This window comes from Lepidochelys olivacea, assembly GCF_965140295.1.
Source record: "Lepidochelys olivacea isolate rLepOli2 genome assembly, chromosome: 2".
NCBI classification, from domain to species: domain Eukaryota; kingdom Metazoa; phylum Chordata; order Testudines; family Cheloniidae; genus Lepidochelys; species Lepidochelys olivacea.
This window is the reverse complement of record NC_140412.1, coordinates 56,488,769-56,507,401: the sequence shown is the minus strand read 5'-3', so window position 1 is coordinate 56,507,401 and position 18,633 is coordinate 56,488,769. Positions and strand designations below refer to the sequence as shown.

At 40.0% G+C, this 18,633-nt stretch overlaps 1 long non-coding RNA gene across 1 annotated transcript in view; it reads left to right on the top strand.

Annotated features, from left to right (window-relative positions):
• LOC311517154 overlaps positions 1-18,633 on the top strand; it is a 95,087-nt gene that overhangs the window by 65,358 nt on the left and 11,096 nt on the right. The gene's annotated exons all lie outside the window — the stretch shown is intronic.

Sequence of the window (18,633 nt, the reverse complement as noted above, 5' to 3'; positions counted from 1 at the left end):
AAGTAACTCTTTGGAGAAAACATTTAGAAGGCCAAAAGAGTAAAATAGGTTATGTTCTTTTATATACAATATTAATCCAGCACCTACTGAATGGCAGTGGAATGGCTCCTATTGAATTTTCAGTGAGAAATCACCAAAGCAGACCCACCTGGCATGGCTATTTCATAGACTTGTGCACAGACAGGTCATGCCACCCGGTGCTCTGATGATTCCCCACAGCTCTCACAAGCTAAGGAGGGATGGGACCCTCTTGCTGTTACAAGGGCATTGGGCAGGTGTTCTAAAGAACCTATAGTTACTTCAGGCAGTGACTTTGATAACTGACTGGAAGGCACTCTGCATTCACTCAGTTCTGACCCAATACCCTGGTATGATGTTAGGGGTTATTTTTCTAGTGGAGGCACCATCTTTTGGTTAGGAAGTAAAATAGAGAGTCTGAAGCTTGCACTGCAAATTCATTGACATTTTCACCTAGCTAATTTCATGTGGTGTAAATCCAGATACAAAGCCCTCTAAATGTCTCTCCCTACTTCAGTGTGGGGAGAAGTTTAGCCCGACCAGCAGGAAGTGGGTCAGCTCTCGGGTGGGGGGAGGGGAGAGTTCATGCTCAGACATGCTAGACCCTATTTGTGTCTCAAAAACCACATGGGAATGTGCCTGGGCAAAGGACTTCTCTGCTTCCCATTAACTGGGGTGGCGGGCACAGATTAGGAAAGCTGACTGTCTCTAACAGCTTCCCTCTTCTCAATTTAATGCCTCCCGGACATTCAGGAGCCATCTTGCTGTCCTTATGCTTCAAAAGCCTCAGCAGCAGCAAAACATAGGAATATTGCTATTAGTAGGATAGCTTTGTACCATTCAGCATGGCTATCCACTTCCTACTTTGCTAGGTCTGCTTTGACTGATTTTTATTTCTTTTTTTAACCTATTTTTTGTTGTTGACTCTCTTGTTCCACCACATGAGTGGAATGATTCTGGAGACATCTGGCCTAATGCAACACTTAGGGTATGTCTACATTACAAAATTATGTTGAGCTAAGTTACATCAACATACAGCCACCGCACTAGTTAAATTGCTTTTGCATGTCCACACTACACTTCTTGTGTCAGCAGTGCGTGTCCTCCCCAGGAGCACTTGCAGCAATTTAACTGTCAGTGTGGGGCATTGTGGGAAGGCTCCTGAAAGCCAGCAACAGCCGATGTAATCAACGCAGTGTCTACACTGATACTGCGGTAACCTAACTACATCGACCTAAGTGCTAAGGCCTCTCATGGAGATGGAGTTATTAAGTCAGCGAAGCAGGCCAGTTACATCGTCAGGAGCAACATTTTAGTGTAGTCACTTACAGAGTTAGAGCGACATAAGCTGCCTTGCATTGACTTAATTCTGTAGTGTACACCAGGGCCCTGTGAAGTGAAAGTGACTAGCCCCAAGTTGCACAGCAAGGGAAAAATCCTGACTGCATTCAAGTCAATAGCAACACTGCTGTCTGTGTCATGGAAACAAAATCCAGATTTCCTAATCTCTAGTACTGGGCTTCAACAACCTGATCTTGACTATGTAGTTTCTGCTGGATAGTTCAGAACTTTAAAAAGCAATATTTTGTATATTTCATATAAACAAGACATCTAATTCCTTGCCACTCAATGGCCATTGTTACACCTTGCTCTCTCCTGTTCTCTGCCTGCGGCACACAGTTCAGTCTCATGAGGACTGAAATGCCTTAAGATCAAAGACTTTTGTTAGACTAATATTTCATCTAGATACCCCTATATAATGGCCTGTGTTACACAGGAGGTCAGACTAGATGATCTAATGGTCTTCTTGGATTTAAACTGAAGCTCAGATCAGAAAATCTGGCTGGTTCTACCAGCCCAATATGGCAACTTTTTCTTTATGAAAACTGGTGTACAGATGAATAAGAGTGGGGTTTAATCGTGATGACAACAGCAAAGAATTCTGAAATTAAACACATCAAGGCAGAAGTTCTTGAGTGAATCAATACATCAAGTTCATACACTAACATCTGTCTTTTTTTCTTCACACACCTCCCCCACTGCCCAATCTTTTTAATCTGCACCACCCTTAAGACACCTTACTGCCAGGGCTTGACAGAACTCTCCTATCTAGCAGTAAATGATATCCCTTAACTGACAAGGGAAGCTGCTACTGAATGAGATGACAGGTTTCAGAGTAACAGCCGTGTTAGTCTGTATTCGCAAAAATAAAGGAGTACTTGTGGCACCTTAGAGACTAACCAATTTATTTGAGCATAAGCTTTCGTGAGCTACAGCTCACTTCATCGGATGCATACTGTGGAAAGTGTAGAAGATCTTATTATATACACACAAAGCATGAAAAAATACCTCCTCCCACCCCACTCTCCTGCTGGTAATAGCTTATCTAAAGTGATCACTCTCCTTACAATGTGTATGATAATCAAGTTGGGCCATTTCCAGCACAAATCCAGGTTTTCTCACCCCCCCCCCCCACACACACAAACTCACTCTCCTGCTGGTAATAGCTTATCTAAAGTGACCACTCTCCTTACAATGTGCATGATAATCAAGGTGGGCCATTTGTGCTGGAAAGGCCCAACTTGATTATCATACACATTGTAAGGAGAGTGATCACTTTAGATAAGCTATTACCAGCAGGAGAGTGGGGTGGGAGGAGGTATTTTTTCATGCTTTTTGTGTGTATATAATAAGATCTTCTACACTTTCCACAGTATGCATCCGATGAAGTGAGCTGTAGCTCACGAAAGCTTATGCTCAAATGAATGAGATGAGGCACTCCATCTTCCCCCAGGATCTGGGCATGCTGCTTTCATACTACTCCTGTTGGGGCGGAAAGGAGGGCTGCCAAATTACCCTTAGTTCCACCCTGTTGTGCCCAGGACTTTCATGACACATGATCCTCCAGCTGAGGTCCCACAGCACTGGGCAATGTTTTGCACAGCATACTATTAGGAAAACATTTATTTCCCCAACCTACAGTAAGCAGAATACATAGACAAATCACACTGTTTTGTACACCTCTTTGTTTTGAAGAGCTATCTGGGATATGTAATGTCCTGTGTTGTGGGATCCTTTAATTATTTTTTTCACTCAAAAACCACATGCAAACTATTTGGCCCTTGCTGTCTCTTGTCATCTGATGTTACAAAGCAATCTACATTGTCTGTGAGCTACAGAACACATACTGACAAAAGAAGTAGTTTCCCTGGTAACAGGGACCATAAGAAAGCTCTCAGAACATCTCCTCCCCAGGAGTTAATTTGTTTCAGATGGGGAAAGGTGATTACTTATGTTGCAAGAAAGAGGAAAAACAGCTGAGATATTAAAAGAGGGAATGGTAAACAATAAATACATAAAATAAGCAGTGCTATTTGTTCTAGTTCCACTGTTTTCATTTACCTATATAGTACAGTATATGGCTATCATGTAGATGCTGATGTAATACTATAATGGGCCTGACTTTAAAGAACATCTTAGAAAGGCTCAGTACCACCTCATGGTGAAAAGACACTCCCAGAATCTGATAGCCAAGGAAGGCTGTCAGGACCTAACCCAGAAAATGTTGAAAGCAGTACAGGATCAGTGCATAGTTCCAGGACCAGAAGACGACAGAATGCAATGCGGGTGAATGGCCGAGAATAAAGCAAACAGGAGTAATAAAGATTGGTTAAAAAATTCCTAAACTTGAAAAATAAATCATTAATAAGTTGATGTTCCTATCTGAACAGAAAGGGCTACCTCAAAGGTAGCTGGAAAAACTTTGACTTGATTTAATACAATGGTTTTCAAACTGTGGTCTCTGGACCACTGGTGATTCATGGAGCACTTCCTTGTGGTCACAGCAGGTTGTCACATGGTAGTGGCTCCTTCTCTGTTTCCAGCCATTATATTGCATTTAACCATAGTTTAAAATATTCGAAATACTTTCCGAAACCTACTTTCCAATGCTCCTGTGAGCAGTTGCTGTAGTTATCACAGGGATACTACGTGAGAGTGAATGACAGGGCAAGCCTCCCTCTCCCATTCATGACTGCACAATCTCACAATAAAAATGTGCTCCACCCAGAGAACTTTTGAGAATTACTGGTCTAGAATATTATGCAGACTGTGCAGTTTTCCCATGGAGATCCTTCCCATGATGTTTCATTGCAGTAAGGATTCTTGTAGGTTTGCTAAGGGATACCTGTAAAAAGACAGGATATTGTGACCCAATGAACTTGTGTATTTACACCCTACACACTATTGTAACTATCTTTGAGCAAAACATGCCTTATGAAGTATCATTTGACAACTAATAACTTGGCCAATAATATCATAGTAAGATGTATGTAGCAACATTATATGTAAAGTTATGAATTCCCCCTTATCATGTTGCTAGCACATGCTCAAACCCACTTAGCCCTGATTAGGCAGGTCTCTCTAACAAAGGAATGTGTGTTTACCTCAATTTACATGTAAACAGGGTCCTGGAGACAAGAAGGAGACAGCTGAAGAGAAACAAGTTAACTACTTCTGCAACTCGGTCACACATTCATATAAATACTGCTCTCTACATTGGGCCACATTTGAAAACGACTTGGAAACTTGAGCTAAACTATTGCAGAATGCAGTGGCTTACTTGGTTCAGAGTGCTTCTTGTGCCAAATTTGTTTCTGCTTGCAAAACAAAATTTTAGTTTTTGTTCAAAAAAGCCCCAAATGCTTCGAGGTAGAACTTTCAAATTGACGTAAAGGGCTTAGGCCCAGATTTTTTAAAGGCATTTAGGCATTGCTCTACTCAACATTGCAAGGTAAAAGACCCAGATCATCAAGGATATTTAAGTGTCTAACTCCTACTGAAATCAATGAGGGTGGGTGGGGGAGAATCTATTAGCTTTTCAACCTCATTTGTTTAAGTGAAGCACTTCTGGAACTGGAAGACAAGGTCTCCTAAATTCCAATCCTGTCTCTGTGACTTTGGACATGTAAATAACTTAACCATTATTCTTCATCTTCTCTGTTTGTAAAATAGGGTTAATAATAGTTCTGTACAGCAGAGTGGGATTTGTGAGGATTGCTTTATATTGGAAAAGCATTCTGACATAGAGCCCTCTGCTCCCATCCCACCCTGCAATACCCGCTCCCACCAGTCCTCCATTTTTGCTTGCATTTGTATCCTGCTCCCACTTGCAAAAACCTTAGATCCCACAAATCCCACAAGAGAGACAGATTCCCCCATGCTACAAAAACAAACAAACAAAAAAAAAACAGTCGGTTAATATATTATATATAGTAACGGAAATCAGACACAATTTTTACCACTAAAATAATAAAATAAATCTTGCTTAAACCACGTAAAAATACTTTAACTCCTATTATAATAGACATCAGATCTTTCTATCTCTCACTTAAATTTAAGTATGAATACCTTTATTTAAAAAAAAAAGATTTAGTGTTTTCCCACAAATTACCAGTCTGGTTTTTTTGCCCACCCAATCCTGCCCACAACAAAGTATATTTTACCCGCTCCCGTTATTATGGCAGGGACGGACTCCTGCAGGAGCCATGGGATCTCAGTCCTGCTGCAGGGCTCTAGTCTGAAGTAAAGGTGTCAAAGCCCTGCCTGAGTCCCCCTAGTGGACAGTCATCAAACTGTGTTGAACAGACCCAACCTCTGTGTTCCCACATGTATCCCAGCCAGCTCGGTCTTGACAGAGTCCAGATACTGCTTCCAGTTGTGGGACTCCTAAGGCACTGTCCTAGGGTCTTGTCTAGCACTCCTTCTGGAATGAAAGATTTGCCATTCTATCTGCTGTAGGCCCCAAAGCTACTGCTGAGACCTCCCAAGCCTCTCCAGCTGCTTTTGTGCACCCTCCCCAAGTCACACCTGATGATAGCTTCTCTAATTAATCAGTTTAGCGCCTCAGGGACCTATGTGCCTTGCTTTAGCTGTCTTTCTAAAGCAGACTGTGAAAAATTACAAAAATGGGTGACTGGGCAACAAAATGGCAGATAACATTCAATGTTGATTAGTGCACATTGGAAAGCATAATTCCAACTATACATACAAAATGGTGGGGCCTAAACTACCCGTTACCACTCAAGAAAGATCTTAGAGTCATCGTGGATAGTTCTCTGAAAACGTCTGCTCCGTGTGCAGCTGCAGTCAAAATTAATATCTGAATACTAGGAACCATGAGGAGATGGGTAGAAAATAAGAGAAAATATTATAATGCCACTATATAAATCCATGGTATTCCCACACTTGGAATACTGCGTGCAGTTCTGGTTGCCTCACCTCAAAAAAGATATATCAGACTTCAAAAGGGTATATTGAAGGGCAACAAAAATGATTAGGGATCTGGGACATCCTCCATATGAGAAGAGATTAAATCGATAATGTTCATCTTAGAAAAGAGAAGACTAAAGGAAATATGATAGAAGTCTATAAAATAATGAATAGTGTGGAGAAAGTGAATAAGGAAGTGTAATTTACCCCTTTATATACCACAAGAACCACGGGTCACCTAATGAAATTAAACAAACAAGGAAGTACTTCTTCATGTGATAAAGTCAACCTGTGGAACAAATTGTCAGGGGATGTTGTGAAACCCAAAATGATAACTGTGTTCAAAAAAGAACTTGATATGTTCATGGAGGTTAGGCCCATCAATGACTATTAGCCAAAATGGTAAGGAAGGTAGCCCCATGCTCTGGGCATCCCTAAGCCTCTCTCTGCCAGTTGCTGGGACTGGTTGACAAGGAGTAGATTATTAGATAATTGTCCTATTCTGTTCATTCCCTCTAAAGCGTCTGGCATTGGCCACTGTCAAAGCAAGATCCTGGACTAAATGGACCATTGGTCTGACCCAGTATGGTCACCCTTATGTCACACGACTTTGCAAAGGAACTTCTTAAACACATACTTTATTTTTCGAGAGCACAAGCAAGTTACAAAAATATACAAAACAAACTCCTTCAGCTGTGTCTTATACTTCTGATGATTGACTGCCTCTTCCGTTTAGAGCATATTACTTTTAAAAGCAGTCTAACACCTTTTTCTGTTTCTCTTCTTCCATAACAGATTTTCCATGCTCCAACCCCCCATCAGCTGTTGAGCAGAGAGTTGTTAAGTCAATAGTTCTGCTGATAGAACCCTGGCTGTCTCTCCAAGGTAGAACTATTCAATGAAGATGGCCCCATGTCATCTTCAGCCATAGTCTGTTTCTGCTACATAATGGAAATATTAATAAAAACAAAGGTTATAATCATAAATTATATTTCATAAAACACAAAAGAATTCATAAACTAAAAGGTGTCCCAAACTGTTACACTAAGTATTTCATAAAATGTAGCCTTTTTTTGTGATGAGGTTCTACCCCTGCATCTTTGAAGTTTGTGCATGGCTGTGACATAGTCAAAAGGACCCAGCCAGCCAATGTTTTCACAGTTAGGGGCCAAAGTCATACTCTTGTCTATAATAATAAACATCAGGTTGAAGAAACTCTTCCTGTTGATATCTAATATTAGTAAATTGTAAAATCAATTCAAGATGCATTTTGCCTGCTTTTTTTCTTTTTCTTTTTTTTTTTTTTTTTTTTGAGGGGGAGCACAAGAAGATATGCCTGCTGAATAGTTGTTGATACCATGAAGCCATCAAATGAAGAACATAATTTCAAACTAAACAATGGAGTCCTGTCACAAACTGAACACTCTGTCTGCTGCCATTTAACTAAAATAGCTTCTTAAAGGCAACACTCCCATGAAACATACAAACTTAAAAAAACATTGTTTTACTAGGAATAGGGGCTATAAAACTTGATTGGGAGTCAGGGAAAAGGAAACCATAAAGTCCTCAGGTTCCTTCTAAGCATGAGCTAGAAACCAGATCTTCCTGAATTCAGTTGCTTTCAACATGTTGCAACAGATCTTCAAATGACTCATAGAGTCCCAGTAGATATACTGTCTTTTTATTTTCATAATTCATCCTCAGTTTGGCTGGGAGCTAGGTAGCCACCTCCAGTTTTGGCAGGAAAAAAATCTTTACTGGAATAAAGTTCTGCCCCTTCAACTGGATGTTTGGCCAGACTGCAGGAAAAAAATATCTGATTTCCTCTTACACTTGACTTCCTTTTTTCTTCTGAGCTTTAGAAAGAACTGTCTGTACCCTTCAGATCTGACAGTCAAAACATAATAGCTCTGCTAGCTCCTTTTAGATCCTTTCAAATAACCAATTCTTTATCTACTCTACAAATTGTGTATCTATAATAACACTGGAATGCACCAGCTTTGGAAGCCATTCTTTCTTGCCTTGACCTCACCAATTGTATGGATTTGCAACTTCTTCACCCTGCAGAAGGACCACTCTACCAACACATAAGCCTGAATCTGATTTTTTTCCAGGAATTCCAGTCTGACTTGAGGATTTTTCTTTTCTTTTAGTATGCATTTAACATTTGTAAAGGCCTTCTCAATTTTTGCCTCCTTGGCCTGTAATTCCTCTCCTTGCCCCTCCCTCAGTTCATTTCTCTAACCTATCAGTATGTAATTCTATGCCCTCAACCTTATCTGCCAGCTGTCCAAATTTTATCATCATTGGAGCTAATATGGTATTCCTTCAGCACCGAAGTACCACAAATTAAATGTAAGTTTTAACTGCACAAGGAATGCAGTTCTGATCCTGACACTAATTCAACTCTTAAACTAAAAAGTTATGTGTGCTCTTACTATTACTCAGACCAGTGAAAGATTAAGAAACAGTAAGACGTCCACAACTCGAGAACGTTAGACCACTACAATACATCTGAAGGGCTATATACCCTGGCTATTCATAATGTCTTCATGACTGTCCAGTGGGAATAGCTGATGAGGAAGATTCTCTGCCTCATTTCTCTCCACTTGAAATGAAAGCCATCCACAAGCCCCTGCTGGGGGTTCCCCAGCCTAGAGGAATCCCGTTACAGAGTCAGTATATGCCTCCTTCCCAACTGCCAATCTGCTCCCAACGTTTTCTTTTATATTTTACTTGGTAGGTAAGAGGTATTTCCCTTTATAAGTAATCCTTCTTATCTTAGCAAAGAGAACATTTTATCTACATAGCTAGGCATGATGATAGTCATCTGTCCTCTCTAGCAACTTTCCTCCAAAGGCTTCAAAGCATCTTAGACATTAATAAGTCAAGTTCCTCAACATGCCTATGAGATACCTCTTATCCGCTGCTTATAAATAAGGCAGACATTAAGATTCATAATTTAAAGTGCCTCAGAATTGGGCAGCATAACGTCAGCTCCCATTCAATACCTGCCAGTTACTCCCTTGTGTTTTCTCTTACTTGTGCATGCGCAAACATGATGTATCACTGCAACATGCAAAAAGTATACAACAAATTCTTCTCAACCTTCCCAGGAAATGTCACTTTTAGGTTGTGTTGGGAGCAGCTATTATTATGTAAGGATGTGGGGCATGGCTGCAGAGGTTAAAATTATTTATTTGAGATATGACAGGTAATCGCTGTAAGCCTCAGTCATGAACAAAGAACCACTCTACTTTGCAACACACTGCACAAACATAAAACACAGTTCCTACTACAAGAGCTGGTCTGAGAAATTCTGACTAAACATTGTCAAAATGTGCTGATCTGTTTAAAATCTAAGGTTTTTGCTGAGGTGATTCATTTTCAACAAAGTTCCTCTGGAACCCAGATTATCATTGGAAACCTGACTCATTTCCTGCCAGCTCACGGAAGCCCTCATACTGCCTTGGATTCAGAGACCCCAGGGTTTCCAGGATCCATAGCTCTTACACAGTCCAGTATTTGGATTGCCCCAGAGTTAGGAATTCCAGAGCTTCCAAAGGCTGTGACTGTGGGTAGCTCACTAAGTGGACCATTCTGGAGCCAGGGCTCCATTCTGTTTCCTGGAAAACTTGAAATTTTTGGTTTTCATTCAGATGCTGAACAAAACCAAATTTCAAAAATATCAAAATCTGAAACAACGTTCCCTTTTTCTGCACAGCTCTGTTTACAATCTAAGTTTGGGACAAGACACCAGGAGGATACAGACAGGTAGCAGAGCACAATGAGACAATGTTGGTCAGAATGATCTGCAGTGGTCTCAGGATATCAATTGCCTAACCATTGTCAAACCCTTTTATAGGCATCACAGCAGTGGAAAGTTTTAAGGAGGGATTTATACGAGGACAGTGAGGTGGCCCTTTGTAAATTTACTGGAACTTCTACCATGCATGAGAGAAAGCACAAAGGTGCTTGTGGGAAAATGTAATAAGTGGAGAACGAAAGCTGGCATAATTGACAAATCAGAGGCACATGTCAGCATCTCCACAGTGAGAGATAACAGGTAGCATGGGGATAGCCATGAAGGGCCTTGAACATGAAGACAGAAAGGTCACCCTCCATATTAGAAGAGGGAGCTGCATGCAGCAGAGGCAGAGTAGAGAGCTGCAACTCCCAGGTAGCTCTGGTTTCCATGGGGTTAAAGTTATATGATGTTTGACTAAAAAGACTATTGAATACAAGCACTGTTTGCTCTTAATGTGAAAAACAACACAGGCCAAAAAGGAAACTTTCTAAGAAAGTAACAAGCAATTGAATATAGTTTTATCATATATTACTATTCTCAGCCTTATCCCCTCCCTGAGCACTGTAGAATGGCAAATTTATTATTAAGCAACTCCATGGTGCTATAGGGCAATTACATAACTCAAAAACTAATAGAAATTGTACACTGAGGATGCACCAAGGATAATTTTAAATTGCTTATAACTTTCTTTTAAATTCAGTGGTCCATGCTTGGATACATCCAAGGCTTTAACAGAATGGTGGACTGAAGGGAGCTCGCAGGGGTTCCTGGAAGCAACTTGTTAAAATTCTGCCACTAAATTGAAGAGAAAAATAGGGACAATTTTACTGGCTTCAGTAGAATTTATACTCCCTTGATAGTAAAAACTATTCTTACCAGCAGTTGGTCCCTGATACTCATAAAAACTCTTCTAAAAAAAATTTTTTTTTTTTGCCTTTGGAATGCACCAGATTGTACTGAATGATATTATCAAAAATAACTTGGGGGAGAGTACAGTCTGATCCCCTAAAAGATCTACACTTCCACTCCCCATTTCAAATTATACAAGCTGACCCTTGTGCTGTCCTATCAATAAACTCTATATTTTTAAGGAACCTTCTTCCCGGATCAGAGTTATGAGAGTGCTTCTCGTTTAACAGGAAAGCAAATTGATAGATTGACTGACTAGTCTAGTACTCCACTTTTCTGTTAATGTGAAGATGGTACATGAATTTTTATATAAGCTAAAGGACAAAAAAAGTTGATATCTGCTGGCAGCACAATGTTGGGAACAAAGTACTTGAACCACATCCCCCAGATATACCTGCACTTACAAGGTCTGTGGTATTTAGAGACTCTGGCATTGAAGCATTTCAAAACATTCATTCCACTTTATTGTGTGTCATAGCCTCCTTTTTGACAACAAAGAGAGCTCTTATGTGCAAATGTAGGCTCCAATACTGTGAGCACTTACATAGGTACTTAACTTTAAGCACATGAGTTGTCCCACTGAAGTCAATAGGACTTTTAGAATACTTAAAGTTGACTTCAGTGAGAATACACATGCTTAAAGTTAAGCGCTTGTTTAAAACTTAGCAGGATCAGGATCAGGCCTTATCTGGGAGTAATGACATACAACAGAGTGACTGCTTCACCTGAAAACAATGGCAAAAATCTCATCATCTTCCACTGGGTGATGCAGGATCAGGCCCTATGGGAATCGATGGATGGATTTTTTTCAAAGTTTTCATATGATTATTCTTCACTGATGGCAGGCCACATACAAAGTTTGAGATGTTAAATTCAGCTGTTTTAGTGTTATTTATGTGGACTAATTTTAAGTCTTGTGGGAGGAAAAAATGTATTTGGAAAAATGTACTCTTCCAGCTAACTAAAACTAACTCAGTTTTGCTCAAACTTTCAAATAATGTTCATCTTTGGGCTTACATCAACCATGGAAACTTTTTTCTAAAAGGAAAATTTTGAAGAAAATTATGAGCAAGTGAGAACAAATTTTGGGGATGGACCTTGATTTGTAACCTTTCCTAACATGAAAGCGATAATAAATCCTCTACTGACATATGGTGTCCTTATAATGAAGTTCTTGACCCAAGATATATATTCTTAGTATAAAACTTGGTTAGGTGTACCCCACAGTGTAGCTCATTACCTAATATTTATTTTACATGAGATAGAATCATAGAATCGTAGAATATCAGGGTTGGAAGGGACCTCAGGAGGTCATCTAGTCCAACCCCCTGCTCAAAGCAGGACCAATCCCCAATTAAATCATAGGTTGTACAATAATATTGTGAGGATTTTTTTTTTAAATCTATGTTGGAGAAAAGTAAATATTAGTTTGGAAACCCTATAATTCTGTGTTCTATTGGACACCAAGAATGGTTCTACTAAATGAGTATAGCTAAAAAATAAAATGTGAATTGTCCCAAATAGTGCCTCATAAAAGTGTGTATGCACCAACTTTGAAAATAAATGACATGTCATCTTCTAAGAAAAGCAGCAATCTTTTTATGTATGTTTAATATTTGGGTGTTGAAATATAAACACACTTTTGCTGTCTAATACCGTCTATACACAGCACTGAAAATGCTAGGCATGATGATTCTATCTACTTGCACTTTGCATAGTACTAATTCATTTGATTACTGTTGCCAACACTTATTCCACTCCTAACCCATTAGGCCAAATCTTGCCTTCAGTTAAATCCACCGACTCTCATGGAAATCAATTATAAGGTTTCCATTGGCTTTAACAGCAGCAAGATCAGAACCCAATGACAACATAAAATTAAGGTTGTACAGTTGAATGTACAAAAGTCAAACACAGATTTCAGGATGAACATTTGTTCAGTCTTTACACTTGCCCCCTGCATGTGTGCATTACAGTGTGATCTTTAACAGCATGATTTAATATTTCCTCAAAATATACTACCATTTTTTTGACAAAATATCACTTTTGGGTTGAGTTCAAGCATGGGAAATTTCAGCCCCAGATTAAAAAACTGAAAATAATGGATTGCTATTTGCAGACTTATCCCTTAGTTAAATGAGAGTGAAGATGGAAAATGAGTAACCAACTACATTGTGGGCAATGAGGCACTAAATAACTAAAAATGTAATAATTAGGAAAGCAGAAAGCTTGAATTTATAAAGTAACTGTAGTAATTATTCCTAAGCATAGGGATTTCAAAAGTACTCAGCATTGATCCTAACTGTGCTCTCATCGAAATCAAGCAGAGTTTGACCATTGCCATCAATGAGACCAGAGTTAAGTCAACATCATATGCCTTTGAAAATTCACCCTTAATTTGTAAATATTTAAGTTACATAGTTGGTTTATTATATTTCACTCAATCTACATTTCTTTTCAACACTGCAGTCATGCTCCGTAGCACTGACATCACCCTTTCCAAATAAATTAATACGTATAAGGGAATGAAACTCTATGACCTTTGATTTGATTAAAATTTCAGTTGATAACACTGTGCCACACATCACCACAATGCCTCTCTGTTTCTCTTGGGTTTAAGCAGGTTAAACTGTGAAACCTCTGTAAACAGATGATTCAGATGTGCACCATATGTAAAAACCCTTTTAAAGAAACTATGTAGGGCAATGGTCACACACTTAAGGGTAACACAACCCTTAAGCATCAGGTGGACAAAGCAAGCTTTTAGCGTTAGTTGAAAATATAGCTATAGCAACAAATACAAAATGAAGTTTGATAGTCAAACTAGCATAAAAGTCCTCCCTGGACTTCAAAGACATAAGAGATATTTTGCCTTAGTATACATGATCTAGAAGACATTAGAAGGAATTATAAAGGGACTTAATCCTTCTAAATGCAAGTGATGAACACAGTTGATCCGAGTAGTCTTTTTTGACTCTATAATTTATTATTTTATACTTTGATATAAGTTCAGGACTTACATTCTATCAAAAAACTCATACATTTAGTATCCTCCCCTTTGAATCCAGAATATACACAGGACTTGATGATTTGCTTAAGTATATTTCACATACAGACATTCAGAGAACTAATTAAACCAATACCAGCAGTTGCAATGTAGGATGATAAAATTAATAAATATTAAATCACACTAAAAATGTCCTGTTACAAAATGAAATCAAATGCAGCATTCTAATTGGAATATTTACAGGGAGCATCTTGCAGGAAGAAACCTGGTTCCCAGCAGGAAAGATGTTTGCCACTGACATCCCACACCACAGGAAGTGGAGAAGTAGGCTGCTGGTGGCGTCCTCAAAAGTGTGTCTTCCACTCCAGGGAGGGGGAATGGTCCAAAAGCACCTTAATAAACCAAATCTTATTTGACAATCTAGAGAAGACAGCAATGAAATCAATGATAAACACTATACAAATATGCATTCAAAAATAGTTCAGCCTGGCCTCCTGAAACTTAAACATCTCTACAGATGTTCCCTTCCACCAGAGAGCAAAGCTAGATTGTGATCTCAGTTACATGACCACAAATCTGAAGCAGCTGTGTTGATTTGAGTCATCCCAGATTTACACCCGTGTAAGTGAAATCAGAATCTGGCCCCTAATATGAAAGTTTCATATAGGGAACTACAATGAAAAACTGTTCTGTAATCTGAAATATAACAAAAAGAAAAGGAGTACTTGTGGCACCTTAGAGACTAACCAATTTATTTGAGCATAAGCTTTCGTGAGCTACAGCTCACTTCATCGGATGCATACTGTGGAAAGTTTAGAAGATCTTATTATATACACACAAAGCATGAAAAAATACCTCCTCCCACCCCACTCTCCTGCTGGTAATAGCTTATCTAAAGTGACCACTCTCCTTACAATGTGTATGATAATCAAGTTGGGCCATTTCCAGCACAAATCCAGGTTTTCTCACCCCCCCCCCCACACACACACAAACTCACTCGCCTGCTGGTAATAGGTTATCCAAAGTGACCACTCTCCTTACATTGTGTATGATAATATAATAAGATCTTCTAAACTTTCCACAGTATGCATCCGATGAAGTGAGCTGTAGCTCATGAAAGCTTATGCTCAAATAAATTGGTTCGTCTCTAAGGTGCCACAAGTACTCCTTTTCTTTTTGCGAATACAGACTAACATGGCTGTTACTCTGAAACCTGAAATATAACAGGCACTACTAAGTGCCTGCTACAACACTTTGGTCTGTCTTCACTCTCCTAGACTGAAGCTTGCAAACTGTTAAATCCCAAATTTAGAACCTAATCCAACAGTTACTCACATGATTTAATCTTTACACAAGGAGCTTTATTGACTTCAGTTAGACTACTCAGCTGAGCAAGGGTTAGTTCGTTTGGCCCCATTAATTTGGACAGGGAAAATCCTCTTCATCTGTCATGACAACATAGATGTAAACCCACTATGTTGTTACACCATTGTGGTACAATGTCATGCTATTTCCTTTTAATCCACTTTTTAAGAACAAAGATTCAGCCTGAAACTGCTGTTTTCTTTTGGGGTTTCAGTTAAGCAATTGTAGTTTTGTTCTTAAAATGAAATTGACTGTAACACAGCAGGCATTCAGTACTACAGTAATGACAGTCAAAAACAATTAGAGTGGCCCCAGGTTTATTAATAGCTAGGGAACAATCTGTTTTCTAAACTAGGTGCCTTAGTCATACCACAGAAACTTAATACATGATAGTTGTTATGGCATAGACCCAGGCATATAGTTTATAACAGTGGTAATCACTGATCATTAATTCTCTTCTTAATAAAACTGGCTTTATTTGACTGCTCACCTGCAGCTTTTCAAAGATAATATTAATTATTAAAACCAGTGGAGGTTTATAACTTATGGTTCCATAAGAAAAGTAAAAGGAATAGATTTATCTAATTGGAAGAATGTTTTAATTCATGTACCAGGAGTGAAAAATGGCCTTAAACTAGATTAAGCCACAGTTCAGTTTTTCAAGGCATTTGGGGATAGAATTTATTATAACTTCATGAACCACTCCATGATGGCAGCCAATAAAAACAACCCCCTGCCATTTTTCTAACATTACCTAAGTAATGTTGTGGCCGTAGGTTAGATGTCTTGGCATTATTTTATTTTACAGGGTACACAAAACAAATACTTTACTTCCTTGTTGACACAGAAACCATCTGCTAACCATCCTATAACTATATTATACTGTCACGATTCTTCAAATAACTTGATCGTTACCAGAGACTATCAAAATCTACAGAGAATTTTGGTAATATCTACAAGGATTACTCTTTCTTTCTTCTCTTTCCCCCATAAACTTCCCCTCGAGTCTATCCAGAATCCAGTGACTAAAATCAGATCTCTCATCCAGCACAAAGACTATGGCCTGGATTCACATAAACCCCAGACTTGGGTGGCTAAGCCCCAGTTTTAGGTTACCTTGTGATTCACAGAACTCCTGCTGCACTCTCTACTATTTGAAGCACTGGGTCAGGTGGATCGAGGCCTACCCAAGACTAAAGACCTGCCCCCTCAGTTAAAAGAAAGGAACCACTAATCCCAGGCTACTATTGATTAGTGGGCACAACAGAGGAGAAAAATAGGAATGAGAGTGAGGTCAAAGGTTGAAAATCAGGGAACACAGAGCAAGAACCCCAAACAGAGCCACTGCTCCTCTCTGCTGAACACTGTAGGTGCCTAAACTTGCGCCTAAATTTTTGTAGGTGCTTATGTTTCTGCCTCTGGACATGTGCACTGCTGCCTCACTCCAGGTATCTAAACACCTAACACCTGCCTAACACAAACCAGAGGAACCAGAGAAGGATAGGTGTTTGGATATCTAACTGGTGGCGGGAGAGGGGAGAAATCCAGAAGGTGTGCTCAGAGACCATCCACTGTATCAGGCCCCTCGGGTCACACGAAACAGCTGAGGGGAGTGGGAAGGCCCTCCATCAGAACTTTTATCCCAAACATTTGGGTACTCACTGGGGATGTGCGAGGCCTCTGGCTCAACTCCCCCCTCCTCTTGAGGGGATAGAAGGGATTTGAACAGAGTTCTGCCACCTCGCTATTGAGTGCACTAGCTACTGAGCTATGGGATATTTTGATGTGGGGCTCCCATCACTCTCTCGTGTTGAAGCTGTTCCTCTGTGGACAAACACTGGCCCTTTGGGTCAGAGAGAGAACAAGTATGAGAATGACTCTGTAGCCTGATGGTTTGAGCACTCACCTGGGACCAGGATCCAGTCTCCCTGCCCCAATAACATTACAATGATTTATCCACAGTGGAACAGTTTCAGCAGGAGAGACTGAGGAAATCCCACATCAGAATATCCCATAGCCTGATGGCGAGGGCTCTTATCTGAGAGGTGGCAGAGCACCCTTCTCATCAGGTGGAGGGGTGACTTGAACCGGAGGGGCTCCCACCTCCCAGGTGAGTACCTTGGCCACTGGGATAAAAGTGATGATGGAGTTCCTCCTCCCCACTGACTTCTTGCAAAATATACTTTCAGTGCCCATTCCAAAGAGGGTTTGCAGTTGAGAATTGCTAGCAAAGATAGGTGCCTCTCTGCAGCCCAGATTTAGACACCTAGCTCTGACAGGAGTGGGGCTTAGGTAATACTCTTCCCACTAGCTAGCTTAGGTGGCTCCCTAAGCATGTTGGTATTTATGAATCACAATTTAAGATGTCTGTCTCTCCACATTCATTTTAGGTGCCCAACTCAGGCTTTGTGAATCGCAGTATGTTCCTGAGTGTCACAATCCTAAGTACCTTTGTGAATCTAGGCCCTTGTCACTCTCCCCTTGGATTCCCTTCACTGGCTTCCTCTTGCCTTTCACATCAAGCTCAACCTTCTCAGCCTCAACATCAACCCTATTCTCCATTGTTGTTCCCTTGTAACTCATATCAGCTCCTTTGTTTCACCTGTGAATCCTCACCACCCTTGCATCAGTGGCATGCCGTCATCATATGCAAGGCATGCATTCATGCCCCAGGACTAGCTGTGCACATGCAATGATGCTGTTTGGTCCCTAACTGCACAAATAAAATGGTGTTCTCCACACAGCATGTTCTCGCATATATGGTGCACGCAAAGTCACACTGTACAGAGGGTGCCATTTTGCATGCAAGGGTACAATTGAAGACTTGACTTAATATCTCTGTGCAAGGCAGTGGCTTGTATAATCTTCTTTGCACCCTCCATGCAGCCATCTGCCGTTAGAACTAGCCCTGTGTGCCATTTTGCTTCTCTTCATTCAGTGACCTTCTTAAAACTCACGTCAGGAAGTCCATTAATGCTAATCCATGTCAGTAAAAATCCTGTCATCCACTCAAATAATAACTAGCATACTTTGATAGATCTTTGTTGTGGATATCCGAGTGCATTTTGGGATTGATTGATCTTGTCTGCATGTTTAAACTGTAAGATCTTTATGTGTCCTTTTCGTTTGTTCTATCAAAAGCACAGTGTTGGCATCTAACAAATAAGAATAATAAACTATATTTTATCAGGCCTGATCTGACAGCATCCTTTCTAAGGTTATATGCCATGTATAACAGATAGTGTACTTTTTCCCC